Below are 20,139 nucleotides of genomic sequence, written 5' to 3' on the forward strand. Positions count from 1 at the left end.
AAAAATGAAAATACAATAGAGTGAAATATATGATATATAGGAAAAAACAGTACTAATGGGGAAGTTCATACCAACAAATGCCTACATTAAAAATGAGACAAGATCTTAAATCAGTAACCTGGTTTTCTGGCTCAAAGAACTAGAAAAAGGAAAAGAAACCAAGCCCAGAGTTAGCAGAAGAAGGGAAATTACAAAGATTAGAGGAAAAAGAGAAAGAAATGAAATAAGAAACAGAAAAATAAAAAAATCAATAAAATTAATAGTCAGATTTTTAAAAAGATAAATAAATTGGCAAATCCTTAGCTAGACTATGGAAAAAAGAGAGAAGAAGATAAGAAAGAAGAGATGTTACACTGATCCCACAAAGATAAAAAAGCTCATAATAGATTACTATGAACAGGTGTATGCCAACAAGATGGATAACATAGAAGAAACAAACAAATTCTTAGTAATATACAACCTACAAGACTAAGTCATGAAAAAAATGACAATTTGAATAGATCTACAACCAGTATGAAGACTGAACGAGCAATCAAAACTCTCCAAACAAAGAAAAGCCCAGACTAGAAGGCTTTGCTACTCAATTCTACCAAATACTTCATGAAGAATTAGTAGTGTCAATTCTTCTCAAACTCTTCCAAAAAAAAAAGTGAATAGGAAGAAACACTTTCGAACTCTTTTTACAAAGCCAGCATCATCCTGATATCAAAGCCAGCAAGGACACCACAAGAAAAGAAATATACAAGCCAATATCACTGTTGAATACAGATGTAAAAATCCTCAACAAAATACTAAAAAAAAACTTAATTTCATGGCGCATCAAAAGGATCATACACTATGAGCAAGTGGGATTTATCCCAAGGATTCAAGGATAGTTCAACATACGAAAATCAATTTATATGATATACTATATTCATACAATAGAGGCTAAAAATCACATGATCATCTCAACAGATGCAGAAAAAGCATTTGAAAAAATTCAATCTTTTCATGGTAAAAACTCTCCACAAACTAGGAATAGCAGGAAAGTACTTCAAAATAGTAAAGACCAAGTGAATATAAAAACCTACAGCTAATACCATATTTAATAGTGAAAAACTGAATCCTGTTTCTCTAAGACTGGAAACAAGTCATGGATGTCTATGTTCACCACTTCTAATCAACACAGTACTCATGTCCTGGCCAGAGCAGTGAGTTAAGAAAAAAGAAATAAAGGGCATCCAAATTGGACAGGAAGAAACAAAACTGTCCTTGTGAATGGTTAATATGATCTTATATACAGAAAACCCTAAAGAATCCATCACAAAAGTGTTCAAACCAATAAAAAATTCAGGAAAGTTGCAGGATACAAAATCAACATACAAACATTACTTGTATTTCTAGACACTAAGAATGAACTATTTGAAAAGGAAATGAGGAAAACAATCCCATTTACAATGCACCAAAAAATAAAACACTTGGGAAGAAACATAACTAAGGAGTGTGCAAGACATGTATACTGACAACTACAAAATATTGATTAAATTAAACAAGATACGAATGGAAAGACACCATGTTCAAGGATAAGAGGACATAATTTGGTTAACATGACCTTATTACCCAAAGCAATCAACAGATTCAATGCAATCTTTCCCAAAATCCCAAAGGCATTTTAAAAACCAAAAGTAGAAATAACAATTCTATAATTCATATTGAACCACCAGAGATAACAAATAAGTGAATGAATCCTGCGAAAAAAGAACAGAGGTGGAGGCATTACACTTCTTGATTTAAAATATATTACAAAGCTGCAGTAATCAAAACAGTATGGTGCTGGCATAAAGAAAGCACAGAGATCAACAGATCAGAAGAGAGAACTCAGAAATAAACCCATGCTTATACAGTCAACTGATCTTTGATAAGGATGCCAAGAACACATGAGGGAAAGGATAGTCTCTTTAACAAATGGTACTGGAAAAATTAATCAACCTAACTGGATTAAAGATTGAAATGTAAGTCCTGAAACAGTAAAATTCCCAGAAGAAAATATAGGGGAAAGCCCTCATGATGCTGGTCTTGGCAATGATCTCATGGAGATGGCACCAAAAGCACAGGTAACAAGACCAAAACTAAACAAGTGGGACTACTTCATACTAAAAGCTTCTGTAGAGTGAAGGGAACAATAAAATAAGTGAAAAGGCAACCTACAGAATGGGAGAAAATCTTTGCAAACCATGTATTTAATAAAGGGTTAATCTCCAAAATATATAAGGAAGGCCTACAATTCAATAGCAAACAAACAAGCAAAACAAAAAACCCCTCATAACTCAGTTAAAAAATGGGCACAAGACTTGAAATGACATTTCTCTAGAGAAGATATACACACAGGCCACAGGTGTATGAAAAAATGTTTAACATCATTAATCAACAAGGAAATGTAAATCAAAACTACAACATGATTATCAAATTGCACTCATTAAGGTGGCCACAATCAAAAGGCAGAAAATAACAAGCGTTGGTGACGATGTGGAGAAACTGGAACTCTGTACACTGATGATGGGAATGGAAATTTATACAGCCACTATGAAGAACAGTACGAAGGTTTCTCAAAAAATTAAAAACAGAGAGGTGCCCGCGTGGCTCAATCAGTTACGCATCTGACTCTTGATCTCTGCTCAGGTCATGATCTCACGACTCATGAGTTCAAGCCCCGTGTCAGTCTCTGCGCTGATGGTGCAGAGCCTGCTTGGGATTCTCTCTCCCTATCTCTCTGCCCCTCACCTGCTTGTGCTCTCTCTCTCTCTCTCAAGATAAATAAATAAACTTAAAAACATTAAAAATATTAATACCATATGATCCAGCCGTTCCCCCTTCTGGGCATACATTCAAAACAACTGAAAACAGGATCTTGATCGGATATTGGCATCCATGTTCACTGCAGCATAATTCACAATAGACCAGAGGTAGAAGCCGCCTAAATGTGCACTGGCACATGAATGGATAAAGACAATGTGTACATATACACAATGGAATAGTATTCATCCTTAAAGAAGGAAGGAAATCCTGTCATAGGTTACAACATGAATGAGCTTTGTGGACATTATGGTAAGTGAAATAAGTAAATCACAAAAAGATAAATAAATCACTCCACGTTCAATGAGCTGTTCAGTGAGTGGAGAGCTGTATTTTGCAAGACAAAAAAAAATATGTACTTTCATTTAATCCAGCAATTATAAGCTCTTTGATCATGTGAACTGCTGAGAGGGTCCCGAATAGTGGCTTACACAAGTTGTACAATTAATGCTCAACTATTTTAAAAATGCATTGCCTTTTCCAGCCAAGTCCCTAATTTCTCACTTTCTTTTGATATTATTTGGATTCTCAAAATAAATGATACAGCATGAATAAAAATATCTATACAATGGTGATTTTTACACAATTGTTGTCACACCAGACATGTGCCCATCCGTCCTGATTCTGAAACACGCCCCCAGTTAGTATATCCTCAGGCTTGGAATTGCTGCCGGCATCTAAAGCAAAGATGGGAAATAAAGGCACATGAGCTTGTCATTTTCCCCTCTTTAATCCATGGCAGGCATGGACCATGTCACTTTCTTCTCCACTGAGCCCAGACATAGTATTTGAACTCTTCTCAACACAACCCTCCACAAAGCCACATTGATGGATTGGAGCTGGCATGTAAGATGAGGTCAACTTTCCATTCTTGGTTTAGGGTGTAATTTCCAGGTACATGAATTTACATGGAAGGGTCCGTCAATCAAAATAATATGCATACCAAGGCAGCACACAGCACATTCAGACTCTGAATGGAGGAACGACTTACCTAACTGCATCTACTCTGGGTGCTTAAAAAGTCTACTGGGACTAAGAATCTGCATATATATATTTTATATATGTTGCATATATAACAACATGAATATTCTAGACTTTGGAAGTAGCTTTAAATGATAACAGAATTGTATTTTTAGGATATATAAATAACAATATGAATTCTTTAACATTTACCATATATATGCATGTATTACAAAATATAAAGCACATACTATGGAATCTGCTTTCAGCCTTTGATTCTCTCCCAAGATGGCACTGAAATGCTGGAGCCCAAGGGAAAGGGCTCCATGTACCTGTGTCCCACAATGCCTGTGTGCCACAGGCCAAGTATATTGAACATCTGTTTCTGTCTTCAAGGCTCAAAAGTTTTTTTGGGGTCACCTGGGTGGCTCAGTCGGTTAAGCGTCTGACTCTCAGTTTCAGCTCAGGTCACGATCTCATGGCTTCGTGAGTTCGAGCCCTGCGTTGGGCTCTGCGCTGACATTAAAGAGCCTGCTTGGGATTCTCTCTCTCTCCCTCTCTCTCTATACCTCACCCATTCACACTATGTCTCCCTCAAAAAATAAATAAATAAATAAATTTAAAAAATGTTTTTTTGTTTTTATCTTTGCTAGGAAGAAGCACTTCTATCTTTTGCATCTGAGAATCCTTTGGGGTCTAACAATAGCATTTTTCTAACCCGTATTAACAGCAAGATTTTTAAAAGTCATTGCGCTGGTTTATGTGTGTATGTGGGGGTGAGGTGATGGTGGCATTAGGCCGACAAGGGGACAAGTACAGAGAGAAAATGCACATTAAAACTTATTCTTTAATCCAACACATGTTACTGAGCAACCGCTATGTGTCATGCACTTTCTAGACTCTACAAATAAAGCAGTAAATAAAACAAGCTTCCTGCCCTCCTGTACTTGACATTTTTGTCTGAGGAGATAAGAATCAACCCATAAGCAAGTAAAATATACTGTGTGTTTGTGGGGGATGAGGGTTATTTAGAAAAATAAGGCAGTGCAAGGGGATAGGTTATGTCCTGGCAGGGGTTACTATTTCTTACAGAAAGGTCCTAGAATGCATCAGTGATGACATTTAAGTGGAGGCCTGAAGGCAGTGAGGGTAGAAGCCTTGTGGGTAGTTACCTGAGGGAAGAGCTTTGCAAGCAGAAGCCATGGGCTGGAGCAACTGTAGCTTGTTTGAGGAAGGCTAGGAGGCCACGTGGACTTTGAATTGAGTGAAGGGAGAGGGAGGGGAGAGGAGGTCCTAGAGTTAAAGAAGTGTGGAACTGCTGGCCTATTGGTCATTCTAACATCTCAGTTTTCTGAGAGGGTTGAGAAGGTTTTTCATGTTGGAGTAGAAGAATGGCCTGGTTGTAGTTCTCTGTTAAAAGGATCCCTCTGGCTGTTACCTCAATCAATCATCCTGCCGTGGAAGGCCTTTAAGTGACATTTCACTCCACTGTGCTGGCACAAGTTGCCCTTTGGGAGCCTTTCTGGGCTCACTTTGGAGGCATGTAAGAATAATGGGAGTGAGATCTAGCTGATGCAGTTTGGCACTGAACTTTCTTGGCTCTACTGTTAGGGGAGACATTTGTGTTTCCCTAGAGATCTGTATAGACACCACAGTTCCCTCAGAAACACCCAATGTGGCTGCTTGAAGTCACTGTTGAATTATTAGAGCACCTACGCCAACCAACTTGTTGGGGGTGTGAACAAAATTCCAGAGTGCTCTCCTTCCATCATCTCTACTTGGCTCTCGCCATTTCCGGTAGCGAGGGCCTCCTGGGAAAGTCTAGCTGTCAGGATAACTGCCCCGAATGGAAGTCTGTGTTGAAGGGCACTTTGCGTGGCCCAACAACCACCCGCCCTAAAACAATAACTAGGTCTACGGGCCCTGAGTTAGCTTATGGAATTTGGAGAGGTTCTGCCCTGTTCAGCTGTCACGGAGCAAAATCTGCCTGGCTACTTTGGAAAAGATACTTCCCCCTGCTTCAGGCTGTCTTTCTTGTCAGAAATAAGTCTTTAACTTTGAAGTTGGTCACTGAAGGTCCACTTTTTGGGAGAGGTCAGCGCTCCTTGTAAGTTCCCTTGAAATCTAAGGTCAGAAAACACCAGGAAAGGAGACTCTATATTGCAGATCCTGTATTTCGGCTGACTTCCTTGTCCAGCTATATAGTCATGCTTAAGAAGTCACAGAATCCTACATTGTACAGAATCATCTCTGACCTGTCTCAAGGCTCCAGGTTCACACAAATATAGCTCAATCTGACAGACTTTTAAATTTCAAGAATGAGACCCACTGGTTTTCCTGTTGTCTTCCCTTCTAAGGAGTTCACTGAAACAGCATATATCCCACAGATCGAGACATGCGGAACTCAGCATCCACCATGTTCTCCTCTTTCCCCTGCATACACCTTCATATCAACTTTTCAATTTAACTGAAGATGAAAGACAGAGACAGAGACAGAGAGATCCTGGAACTGTCAGAGTTTTAAAATGGGAAGTACCCTTGCTAGACTAGAAGGAAAGAGATAAACCAGGACTTGTTACTGCTATAATTTCACTGAGATTAGGTGTATTTTGTTTTGTTTTGTTTTGACTTGTTTTGCTTTTTTTCACTTGGTTGTTTTGCAACCTTGGCATTATGGGGGAAAAATAGAATGTCAATAAATTCAACTTTGACCATCTATTCAATGAGTTATTTCCTAGGACTAGTAGGAGGGAAAAAAAATGAAGCCGGCGAGGCAGTCTAAAGGGAGACCGTGTAAATGACTTGTAACTAAGGGGATATGACCCTCTGCATAATTCATAATCATTAGTCTAAGTGACACTTCTGCAGTCACTCTGTCAGGGCGTTCTAATATGGCGGGGCTGAAACCCAAACAGTCCACTCAGCAGCAGGCTCCGTGAGATCAGGTTTCTCTGAAAGACAACTCCCTGAAAGGCTAGATTTGGGTTGCAGGTTTTTTTTGTTTTTTTTTTTTTCAACAGAAGATGCTGGCTCAGCTTCATCGTGTGTGCAATTTAAGGGTTGCTCAAGTGATTCTTTAAAACTGCATAAAAGCATTTCTGCTGTGCCTGGGAGACAGTATTGCTATAATGTTCTGTGCATACATCTGCATGATTTCTCAGAGCTAATTCAAATTTAATGCATTGGTAATTCCTTTTCTGCCGAAGCCACCCAGCAGTAATCTGAAGGTTACAGAATGATCTTCCAGCTCAAATAACACTTTTAGAGCAGCATAAATGGAGAGGCAGGAATATAATGGGCAGAATTAGGCTTGCGAGGAGACTCTACCCTCATTACCACTCTGAGTGAGGCTGACCAGAGTTTAGAATGTTTTTAGAAGGATAGTCGTAACAGAGGTTTAATAAAACTGGAAGTCAAGCTACAGTGGTCTTTTGTCAGAGATGGTGTAATAACAAAAATGACAGCATGTGAACAACTTAGAAAATATTTCCCTAACAACTGCAAAGACTATTCTTAGGGTAAAATTAAAGCTTTGGTTAAACCACTTAGAAGAAACCAATTCACAAATTTATGGGACGTCCGAGAATAATAATTTAGCTCGGATGTCATAAAAATATTGACACCTAATTACAGTCCATATGAATAATAAAATGAATAAAGTGGGGAGTATTTTTTAAATTTTTAATAAGCTTCTAGATTTTATAATAAAATTAGATTTCTATAGAAAAAAATCTTAAGATAGTACAGTGTTCCCAGAGGCCGCAGGCCTAGTTTCCCCACTTACTAACGTTTCACATTACTGTGGTACATTTGTCATAATGGATGAACCAATATTAAGACATTATTATTAATTAAAGCCCACAGTGCATTCAGATTTCCTCGGTTTCTATCTACTGCCCTTTTTCCTGTTCCAAGATTCCTATCCAGGACACTACATGATACTTAGTTGTAATGTTGCCTTAGATTCCTCTCACCTGTGACAGTTTCTGAGACTGTCCTTGTTTTTGATGACCTTGGAGTCATCAAGTTGGAGGAGTACTGGTCAGGTGTTTTGTAGAGTGTCCCTGAATGAGGACTTGCCTGATGTTTTGCTCATGATTAGGGTTATAGAAAAGACCACAGAGGACAAGTTCCATTCTTAACACATCATATCAAGGGTACAGGCTATCAACATGACTCATCACTGTTGTTGTTAACCTTGATCATCTGGCTGAGGCAGTGTTTGCCAGGTTGATCTTTCTTTCCCCTTTCTATACTGTATCTTTTGGGAAGTGATTACAATGTGCAGCCCACACTTAAGGAGTGGGGAGTTATACAGGTAATACCTACCTGAATTATTTGGAATTGTCCTTCCGAGGAAATTTGCCTATTCTCTCCCATTTATTTGATCAATCAATTATTATAATTATTATCAACATATTAATATGGATTCATGGATGTTTATTTTATGCTTTGAGTTATAATCCAATACTATTTTATCATTCAATTCATTACAGTTTTGGCCATCTACAACTTTTTCAGCTGGCATCTATGTCCCTTTGAGGTAGAGATTTTTTTTTTTTTTCTTGTTTGTTTTCTTTATTGAGAACTTTCTCACTTCTGGCACTACAAAATGTTCCCACCTCATCTTGCATATTTCCTGTCCAAATTCTAGAATCAACAATTTCTCCAAGGTGCCTGGCTCTCTTTAATGGAGAACAGAATCAGAAAAAATCTGGGCAGCAGATACGCTGGTTGCTCCTGTGATATCATGAACACCAACCTTTCTATGTACTCTCTGCTGAAAAAGCAAGGAAACACATGTATACTAATTCGCGTATGTTAATGTATCTATAAATGTTTCTATATGTAACCATCTGTGTGTACGTTAAAGTGTAACATGCATTCATACCGAGGTGTCCCAACCTAACATTCATCAATCACTGTAGATTCCTCCTTCGTGTACCTATAGCCTCCCTCTCCAAAAGCAAGAAACGGAGCTAATTTAGGAGTATTTTCACTACTTCCTTCACGATCTAGATGAGGGTTCATAACTCAAAGTCTTTCCTTTCTGACGTCTGATCCTATCTTATCGGGTCTAGAATGCCTTTCCACTTCCGACTCAATACAATGACATTACTCAAAAGTAGAAAGGCAATGAGCTCATTGGCAATTTTCTGAAGTGAATCCATGCCAAGGACTGAACAGAGTCTTATCCTTAAACGTGATTCCCTCAAGGCTTAAAACATTGTGAAAGAGACTGCACGGCCATTTCTTACTCTATGGCGGTGAAACAAAAGCGTTTGGCTTCAAGTGTTGTCCAACCAGTAAACTTCATAGGATTAAAATCACTAAAAGCTGTTCTTTCCTGAAACCAAGTATTAGTCATTGGCAGATGTTATCTGTTAGTAAAAGGATTGCAACCAATAAATGCTGGGGATCAAGGCCCTACTTAATACAAAAACCTGACATCATCTGTGTCACTTACAAATCTGGTATTAATTATTTGATAAGCTTGGGGCTGATTTTGTAACACAGACATTTTGTTGTATGAATGGTGAATGTCAAGGATGACTTATTACCCTGAACACATTGAAAAGGAAGGATAATATGATTTCTTAGAGGAAAGACCCAAAGGCAGCTGTACCAGAGAGTCAATTACTGTTGTGTGCAGACTTATTTTCCTGCACAAGACTTATTTTCCAGAGCCAGAGAAAAAGAACAAGGCATATGAGTATCTCCATAGTGATGATGTTTTGGGTTCTCTAAATTTCGGATTACAAATCTCGGGAAAGAGAACACAGAGGAAAGGGAGGATTCCTGCTTAGCCATCTGAAAGCAGGGTCTTTTCTTCCCTATAATGAATTCATGAGGTTTCAGTCCACAAAAACACCCCTTAATAGAGTATCGAGTTGAGAGGACACGAAGGATGTCAACATTATCATTTAACACAGCTGGATTTTCTATCGTAACAACATTATGAAGAGAAATCTCAGAACATAAGTTGTATAATTCCCTGCTTTGTTTGTTTGTTTTTTGAGAATACAAGATATGTTGAATGCGGCTCATTATGGAAAGAGCAAATCAACACAGAATCAGAAACCAAATTTTATGAGACGGAGTGCACACTATGGCATATAGATATTTCCTTCAAGTCTAGTTTATAATGTGGTTATTTATCCCCCAAAGAGGAGCGATCTTTGAATCAAAGAGGGTAAACCGAAGGCAAGCATGTGGTCCCTGAGCAGATCTCTGCCTGTCTGCAAAGGCAGAGATTTACAAAAGGAAATGATGTCTCTGGAAGAAACAATCCTTTTCTGCTCTCGGTGGATCTGTTCTCTGAAAACTGTAAATTGTCCATATCCGATGTTGACAATTTTCTAAACAATATTGTTACTAAGAATGCAGTTGTGTCTCTAGTAGAGTCACGTATCACACAGGCAAACCGGCACATGTTTTTCTGAACATAAACACACGTTCCACAGTGGTAGGGGGTCGATGAGGCAGGACGTTAAGAGGATATATCCAAAAGCTTCATAAGAAATGCTGAGGTTCAGCTGGCCTCTGAGGCCTGGTGTTAGAAGGAGGTCACGTGCATGATTAGAGAGGGACGTACAAAGGCGGAAACTGCTGTATTACCTGATTCTGTTAGACCTGGTGCAGCAAGGCACACCCAGCGAATTAGCTGCTATGGGGACTCTAGTGTCCCTTTGGAGACACTGCTTAGTCTTTCGGGGTTTCTTTTTTTTTTTTTTTTTTTTTAACATTTTTTAATTTTATTTTTGAGACAGAGAGAGACAGAGCATGAACGGGGTTGGGGCAGAGAGAGAGGGAGACACAGAATCGGAAGCAGGCTCCAGGCTCTGAGCCATCAGCCCAGAGCCTGATGCGGGGCTCGAACTCCCGGACCGCGAGATCGTGACCTGGCTGAAGTCGGACGCTCAACCGACTGAGCCACCCAGGCGCCCCTCTTTCGGGGTTTCTAATACCACTCAATACAGTGATGACTAAGTAAGGGCCCATACTGTGCTGGAGACTCAGGCTGTGATAAATCTTTGAAAATACCAATGACATAGAAGTTAACCACTGTTCTTGATCCAGCTCCTTTTTTAAGCAGTTAAACGAACATGGTTGATTTAATCAGAATAAAGGACTATTTGTTGAGAACTCATTGATAAGCATCCTGAATTCACTGAATTTACGTGGCTAAATACATATAGCAGCACTCCCTTTCACTCTGTCCCCCACCCCACCCCCGCCCCGCCCACAGTCTGGGTAGTCCACGCATGAAAGCTCTTCTTCTCAGTTTTCTCGGGTAGGCTACAACTCAAGACTGAAGGCCTGACTCCCCATCCAAATAGTTTTTATTCCAGACGCTTCAAGAGTACATTTAATAGAGTAATTGAGAATATAAGTCAAAAACAATAAAATGAAATGAGAACAGTAATAAAATATAAATTGGTCATTTCCTTTCCCATTTGACCAACCAGATTTTACCAAGGCTTCACTTTTAAAGACACAATAGTTTTCAGCCCCAAGATAACGTCGAGATCTATTAGTATGGTATAAAAATGTCTTCAGGGGTGCCTGGGTGGCTCAGTCGGTTAAGCGTCCGACTTTGGCTCAGGTCATGATCTTGCGGTTCGTGGATTTGAGCCCTGTGTGGGGCTCTGTGCTGACAGCTCGGAGCCTGGAGCCTGCTTCGGATTCTGTATCTCACTCTCTGCCCCTTCCCTCCTCATACTCTCTCTCTCTCTCTCTCTCTCTCAATAACAAGTAAACATTAAAAAAAATTTTTTTTAAATGTCTTCAAAATCAATGTCCAAAGATGGCTAGACATATAATGAAAAGATGCCCAATCTTACTCTTTTTAAGAGACAGAGACATAAAATAATCCAGATGTGAAATTTGACCTATTTCATTAAATTTGAAAGCTTTCATGATATCCAAAGCTGCCAGGTCAGTGGGAAGAAGAATACATTTCATAAACTGTTGAGGGAAGGAAAAATTGTTGGAAAGATTCTGAAGAGTCATTTGGCCAAGATATTTATATACCAATATATTAATGTAAATTATATCTAACACTGTAATCAACAAAAACCCAGAAAGCAGTGCAAACAAGTATCAACCAAATCAGTTAAGTTGTTTCAACCCTATAGTGAAATATTATGCAGCTGCTAATAATACTCAGATCGGTGTATGTTGTCATGGGTGGGTCCCACAAATACCTCATAATGCCCCCCAAACGATCAAGATGCAGAAAAGCATGAAGAGAATAACTTATTTAAAAATTCAAATTATTCAAAATACATTTTCCTTAAGGGAAACCCAAGACACTATTAACAATAACTCTCTTTGGAGAGAGACATCGGAAAAGAGAAAGTGGGGGGTTTTACTTCCTTCTGGTCTTTTTATGTATGATGTAAAAAACCCATACACGTTTGTGATTTTGCTTAGAAAAACTGTTAACAGGTTAGTTGGATATTGAGATTATGATTCATTTTATCTTTTGCTTTCTGATTCTTATTTTATATATTTACAAGTTTGTAACGTTTGCTATTTAAAATTTGGATGGGGGGTTGGGGCACCTGGGTCGCTCAGTTGGTTGAGTATCGGACTTCCGCTCAGGTCATGATCTCGCCGTTCCTGAGTTGGAGCCCCGCAGCTACAGTTCCTGACAGCTTGGAGCCTGGAGCCTGCTTGGGATTCTGTGTTTCCCTCTCTCTCTGCCCCTCCCCCACTCGCACTCTGTCTCTCTCTCTCTCTCTCTCTCTCTCTTTCAAAAATAAACATTAAGGGGCGCCTGGGTGGCTTAGTCGGTTAAGCGACCGACTTCAGCTCAGGTCATCATCTCGCGGTCCGTGAGTTCGAGCCCCGTGTCGGGCTCTGTGCTGACAGCTCAGAGCCTGGAGCCTGTTTTGGATTCTGTGTCTCCCTCTCTCTGACCCTCCCCCATTCATGCTCTGTCTCTCTCTGTCTCAAAAATAAATAAACGTTAAAAACAATTTCAAAAATAAACATTAAATTTTTTTTTTAATTTTGGATCAAATAAAGCCTAAGTGTCTTTTTAGCTTCATTTTCCACTCCCACAACTTAACTTGCTATTTTTAAAATGGGTCATATATTTTCATTTCTTCGCATATAATGCTTCCTGCTGGGAATACTTTCCTCCCTCTTTGTGAATCTGGTAAACTCCCCTCCATCATTTCATACCAACTCAAATATTCTACGTCTGTTTGGATCTTGGTATATGTGCTGTTTAACCTTGTGCCGACCAAATGTTATTTGGCAGTAACTTTTTTTCCCTAAAATGCTCAAAGTATGATGGCACTATTTCAAAACATGCTTAATACCAGGAATTAAAGAACCAGGTTCTCTTATAAGCTGCTATTGGTGAAGTCTGTAATAGCTTTGGTTTCTGTAATCAACCTGTGATACGCTGAATCTAAAGACATTTGATAGCAATAGTATAACGATACTCATGTCCCTGTTTCTGCTTTACAGAGCCATCTAGCTTCACCCCAAATCCTCCCCTATGTGAAACACCTCTCCCTGCTTTTAATGGACATTAGACATGCGAGCGAGGGCTCAGATTTTCTTTTTCTTTAAACCTGCAGGGTAGAATGTAACCGCAGAACTGAGGCAGAAGTAATGGAGAGCACTGCGTGAGAAATTTACATTATTATCTGGCAGTAGATTGGTTTACTTACTCTGTACCCACCAGCTCTATCCCCTGATAATCACCTTCACACTTAGCTGCACTTCAGAGCTTGTTTACCGTGTTGCAATGATGTTTATTCCCTGAGTTTATTTGATGTCGGCCATTTGAAAACATTATCATTTAAATTGGTTCCTGTAACTAATGAGCATATGTTTCATGTGTGTTTCACAGGAATGAGCCAGTGGAAGTATCGGTGTGTGAGGGCTGTAGGTAGTCATTTTAGCTGCAGTGTAATGTCAAATTTTAAACTGTTCGGGTGCTAAGGGGGGAGGGGCGGAGAACTGGCATGAAATGATAACAGAATTTTATGAGAACTAAAGAAAAAAAATTGAAACCAAAGCTGAGATCATTTATAAGCTAACTTAAGGGAAATCTTGAATGCAAAATGCTTAAAACTTGCTTTGGGACATTGTGAATCTATTGAATGACATAAGTATTCCCTTCAAACTTGCTGGAGGGAGGTGACAAGAATGTCAAATTCCTCTCTACAAGCGCTGATTGCTGTAGTGGGTTACACTGAGTGCAAGTGTGCAGAATATAGTTGTCTGTAATGACACTGTGGAGGGCAATGCTTGGTACGCAAATCAATCCCCCTCCGCTATAAGAACATGAAACAACTGCATTGGAAGCAAAGAGAAAGAGAAAGGTAATTAGGAATGAGATGTAGGAATGTGAAATACAATTCCATGGCACCAGACCATTAAAAAATATCAAGTGCAAATTAGCCACGCAGTATCTCTCCAATGATCTTCTGGAAAGCACACCCCCCTATTTCCCCGGACAATCACATTCTCCCTTGGACTCTGCTCAGTGTTTTGGATAAGGCTGACTTCTTCCTTGACCAGAGGTGGGCAGGTAAGGAGGGCTCCCATTCATAATCTTGTATTCTCTTGGCCACAGACACTTGCTCGGTGATTGGCGTGTGACCCAGTCAGAGAGTCAGTGAAATCCAAGATATCTGGCAGGGATCTCTGAGAGAAACATGTGCCCATTTTCCTACAGACCCGGACCTAGGATAGTATAGCTCTGACAGGCAAAAGGGACAAGAGTTGAGCTCCCATCTGAAGAAGGATCAGGTCTTAGGGCACTCAGCCACGGATGAAGCTAGAGCTATACAGGACTTGTTAGTAACATGACCCAATAACCTGACTTTTGCCTATTGGGGTTTAGCTTGGATTTTTCGGTCTCTTGCAATGAAAAGTGTTCTGATACACTATATAAATATTCAGATCAATGTTTCCTTCAAAACATGGACATAATTAAAGTGTGATGGTCTTCAAAACATTGAACCAGATAACTCCCTAAGGTTCTTTTCTCTACTAAGGACAGCTGAACCTAGAATCCAATCCTAATGTCAATGGACCATAAAAGAAGAGGTTAGAGTAGAGCTGCAAACAATACGACTGGCATCATTACTGGTTTTTCATCACACTTTCAGCTTTGGATGGTATTTTCATGATCTCTACATACGTATAATTAAAATGTCAATTGCACTCCTTTTGCTAGAGTGAGTATAGCAAACGACCCCTTATTAAACAAGCGAGAATTTAACACTTTAAACAGTTTTTTTTAAAACAAATGAAATGCTTTAGTTTTTTTTTTTGTTTGTTTGTTTTTTTGGTCAAAGGGCTCCGAAAGCTCAAATGATATTATTGGCATTTTAAAACTCTGTTATAAATATGTGCTATATTTAAGTGATTCCCTGGCAATTATTCATAACTATAAAATACACTAAATAGAATGTACACTTAATGACAGCACATCACTTTTCATGGTACAATAAACTTTGCAAGCATTTGCTACATTAAAAAAAAAACAACATTCATAAACCTTAGCTTGGGAAGGTTGGGAAGTGGATTTTCATTAATAGCTTCTTTTTTTTTAATTTTTTTTTTCAACGTTTTTATTTATTTTTGGGACAGAGAGAGACAGAGCATGAACGGGGGAGGGGCAGAGAGAGAGGGAGACACAGAATCGGAAACAGGCTCCAGGCTCCGAGCCATCAGCCCAGAGCCTGACGCGGGGCTCGAACTCACGGACCGCGAGATCGTGACCTGGCTGAAGTCGGACGCTTAACCGACTGCGCCACCCAGGCGCCCCTCATTAATAGCTTCTAAACGCTGCTCTAGAAGGATGGCTGGCCTAGAAGGACAGATAGTCATGCATACAAGATGCTACAGAATAAATATCAGTGTCCCCCTCTCCCTAATTCATATGTACGTAAGTCACCTATGTACACACAGGGACACGATGTCTAGAAAGCTCAAAGTTTAGCAAAGCTAAGCAACAAATTGTTTAGGAATATGAGCCAGATTTCCTTTTAAAAAGGAAACAGCAAAAGCAACAAAAGCAAAAGTAAACTAGTGGGACAAGATCAAATTAAAAAGCTTTTGCATAGCAAAGGAAACTAACAAAAATGCAACCTGCTGAATGGGAGAAAATACCTGCAAATCGTGTATCTAATCAGGGATTAATATCCAAAGTATATAAAAACTCACACAATCCAACAGAAAACAACAGTCAATCAACCCAATTAAAAAATGAGCAGATAATCTGAGGAGACATTTTTCTGAAGAAGACACACAGATGGCCAACAGGTACATGAAAAAATGCTCAACATCACTTATCATCACGGACATGCAAATCAAAACCACAGTGGGCTATCACCTCACACCTGTCAGAACCACTATGACGAAAACCACAAGAAATAACAAGTGTTGGCGAGAATGTGGAAAAAGGGAACCCTCGTGCCCTGTTGGTAGGAATGTAAACTGTTGCAGCCACTATGGAAAACAGCACGGAGGTTCCTCAAAAAATGAAAATAAAATTACAATATGATCCATCAATTTCACTTCTGGGTATTTATTCAAAGAAAACAAAACCACTAATTCCAAAAGATACATGCATCCCCCTGCTCAGGGCAGCATTAATTACAATAGCCAAGATATTAAAGATGATATTACCAACAGATGAATGGATAAAGACGTGGCATATATACACAATAAAATATTATTCAGCCAAAAAAAGAAGGAGATATTGTTATTTGTCCAACATGAGTGAACCGTGAGGGCATTCTGCTAAGTGAAATAAGTCAGAGAAGAACAATGACTGCCTGATCTCACTTATATATGAAATCTAAAAAAAGAAAACAAAACACCAAGCGCGCAGATACAGAGAAGAGGTTTATGGTGGCAAGAAATGGGGAATGGGGGTAATATGGGTGAAGGGAGTCAAAAGTACAGATTTCTAGTTATGACATAAGTCATGGGAATATATGTATAGCATAGTGACTGTAGTTAGTAATATCATATTGCATCGTTGAATGTTGCTCAGAGAGTCAATCTTACAAGGTCTCATCAAAAGAACATTTGTACCTATGTATGGTAATGGATATTAACTAGGCTTAGTGTGGTGATCTTTTCATAATATATGCAAATACTGAATTATGGTATACACCTGAAACGAATTTATCAATTATACTATATACTTCAATTTAAAACAAAAACAAAAACAAAAACAAGCAAAGGAGAAGTAAAGCCAAATTCAAGATGGTAGTCATCTATTTGGGGGCAGGGAGTAGGCAAGGGCATGGTGAAGGATCTCAGAACTAGTTCCCCATGGTTTTGGGGATGTTAGCTACATTGCAGGTCTTGGGTTTGTTGATGGCATTGCTAGTGTTTGACTTTTTGCTCCGTAGTATATTTTTTAGTTTCATATATTCCTTTGTTACGTATCAAATACTGCATAATAAAAAAAAAAATCAAAGAGACCTGGCTAGCAATTTATGTGTGCAAACAACTTGGAGTATGTAAATCTAATAGTTAAGGCACTATTTGCTGAGATACAGGTTATTTGATAATTCATAGGCAAAACTCAGTCCAACCATTCAAAATGTATTAAAATTCAGGATTTAATTCGGGTAGAAATGGACAGACTCTCAAATGCAGGATTATCTCTAACACCTTAAATGCTTCTCTTCCTATTTTTTGACATATACCAAACTAGTGGCAAAAAGATAATACTGGTAAAGTATAGAAGAAACCTTAGTGGCCACTTTTTCTTCCTAAAGTTTACTTAAACTGTGAATTGAACTATTTCTTCTTCGCCAGGTATGATCTTCTCTCCCTTTTTTTTTTCTTGCTAAGGAATTATTTTCTTAAGCAGACTAATATACCCATTAAGAACAGCCAATCCAGGCTTACAAAAAATTCTGTCACTTCCTGGTTTGTGTGAATCTGTGGCAAGTTACTTCACCTCTTGAAACTTCCCTTTCCTGATCTATAAAATGAGGTTAGTAATAGTACCTACCTTGCTGAGCCGTGAAGATTAAATGAAACAAATGACTATAATAAAAACAAATGTCTATAATAAACTTGGTCTCAGGCCTGGCAGCTAGTAAACATTCAATAGATTTTAATTATTATAATTATTATGCCAGCAAGCATGCGGTAGTTAAAGCTGGTAAAAAATTGCTCTTAGATATAAGAGGAAAACAAAAAAAAAAATCACCCGCCTTCCAAAGGTTAAGACCTCGCATGTACACTTAGATTTGAATTCTCTGGAGGGTCACAAAAGAGCCAAGCATTCACATGGCTGGGTTTCCTGTCTCAGCGTGCAGCACTTTCCTTGAAGTTAGAGGTTGGGCCAGGCAGGAAGACCAAAGCATTTTGTAAGTCGAGTAACAAATCCATCCACACTTATTTTTCATGATTCAGGACACAGGACAGCTTAAAGAAGTGGTAACAACAGAACTCTCTGGTATTTTGAAATTCTAGGCCAGTCCTAGCATCTGTTCTATGAAAGTATCTGGGTGCCTGGTTGGCTCAGTCAGTTAAGCATCTGACTCTGGATTTCTGCTCAAGTCATGATCTCACCACGAGATACAGCCCCAGATTGGGCTCTGTGCGGTCAAGGGCAGAGCCTGCTTGGAATGCTCTCTTTCTCCCTTTCTCTCTGCTCCTCCCCCATTTGTGCTCTCACTCTCTCTCTCTCTCAAAATAAAATAAACTTAAAATAAACAGAACAAAAGAAAGCAACATCAAAATGAATATTCTTCATGTTCAGGCTTCTGTAATATAGCAAGCAGTTCTATGCAGCTAATTAAAAGCAGAAATGGGACATAAACTGTGGATAATTGGGTAAAAGTAACACTCCATTGAGCATGTTGCTATGTGCCAGCACAGGCCAGGCCCGGAGCTAGTCACAGCCATAAGCAAACCGTGTCCGGATCATGTGCACTTGTCGTTTGCTTTGTGCCGTGAAGGTCTATTTGTAGTCTTGCGGAGGGACAAAATAAAAATTTATTTGATCCTCTCTACCAAGGGTAATTATAAACCAAATTGAAGTACCTGTGAACTTCAGGAAAGTTCATCCAAACTTTTCGTTGTTACACTTCCTGTTTTCTTTCTGCCTTTCCTGCGTTCACAAGGGTTTTGTTCCAAGCAGATTCAATGATGTAACACGAACGGCTTTGTTCTAATTTCCAGCTGGATAAGTCACAGAGTGTGGCACAGTTTGGTAGAGCAGATTTCAGCGTGATTTACAGCGTGAAATCTACCTCAAAGAGGATCATAAAAGCGAAGCTGCCAGATGACTGATTCAGAATTAAGTTGGGGTTTCACGTGTTGTCACGTTTGGGGTGCTAGTTAAAAATGGGTTTCTCTTTCCCATTTTCACACACTGCATGAAAGTCTGCGATTTCCCTGTGGTTTCCTGACTGCAAGACTTCCGTCAGTTTGGCTTTCTTCCTGTGAACTCTGACACTTTGGGCTTTGGCTATTGATTATGTGACTGACTTGGGAAGTGGTCTCAGGTAATCTCAACGTGTGTCTGTATTTGTCTAGATGGCTGTGTGTCTGTATGTGTGTGCACATCTGATGGACATTGTGAGCAGACAAGGATTATAACGTTTGGTATTCTGTTTTCACTATCTAAATCCTACCCAAGACAACAGGGAAAACCTCAGTAATTTGAGAAGCATGGCTCACCACTATCTGGACAAGTCTGGGTTATTTGATGTTTTAATTAAACAACAAGAGGGTATTTATTCGGCTAGGGAATCAGGGCTACTTAGAATGGTGAGCCATTTTGACTAGATTCATACTGACTTAATGAGTTTTTTTTTTTGCTGTTTGTTTCCCCCAAAGGATAAAATTGAGTGGAAAAGGATTGTTCACATCCAATATAGCTTGTCTCTTTCCCCTCAACCATCCTGATTCCAATTTCTAGTTTCCTTTGCTGTAATGAGGTTCAAGAAGATCTACACTGGGAGCCCGTCATCTTGAACATTTTTCCCCCATTGAGATGGAAGGAGACTTTGTGAACAGTAGCTTAATACTCTGACGTCTAACCTGGTAATCCCAAGAAGGTCCATCAATTTAAGAAGCATGACAGAACCGCCAAGTTAATAATTGGTTTTATGCATCTGGTCATCACAGGTTTGTATAAAAAAAAAGTTGTAAACGTGTATAAATGCATATATGTTATACAGGTCCCTCTTTCCTTTCTGAATCATGAGTAGGTTACATAGAGGCCTTATGTAAGCTCTTAGAAGAATTCCTACTTGTGTTTATGTGGGCTCCATTGCCCTAAGAGTGCTCAAGTCTTCCTCAGAAGCAAAGAGCATGGGACCCATTCGAGTGCTGCCT

The sequence above is a fragment of the Lynx rufus genome, unplaced genomic scaffold, assembly GCF_022079265.1.
Source record: "Lynx rufus isolate CCGP_SWC_20201006 ecotype Redwood Valley unplaced genomic scaffold, mLynRuf1.p SCAF_1, whole genome shotgun sequence".
NCBI classification, from domain to species: Eukaryota; Metazoa; Chordata; class Mammalia; order Carnivora; family Felidae; genus Lynx; species Lynx rufus.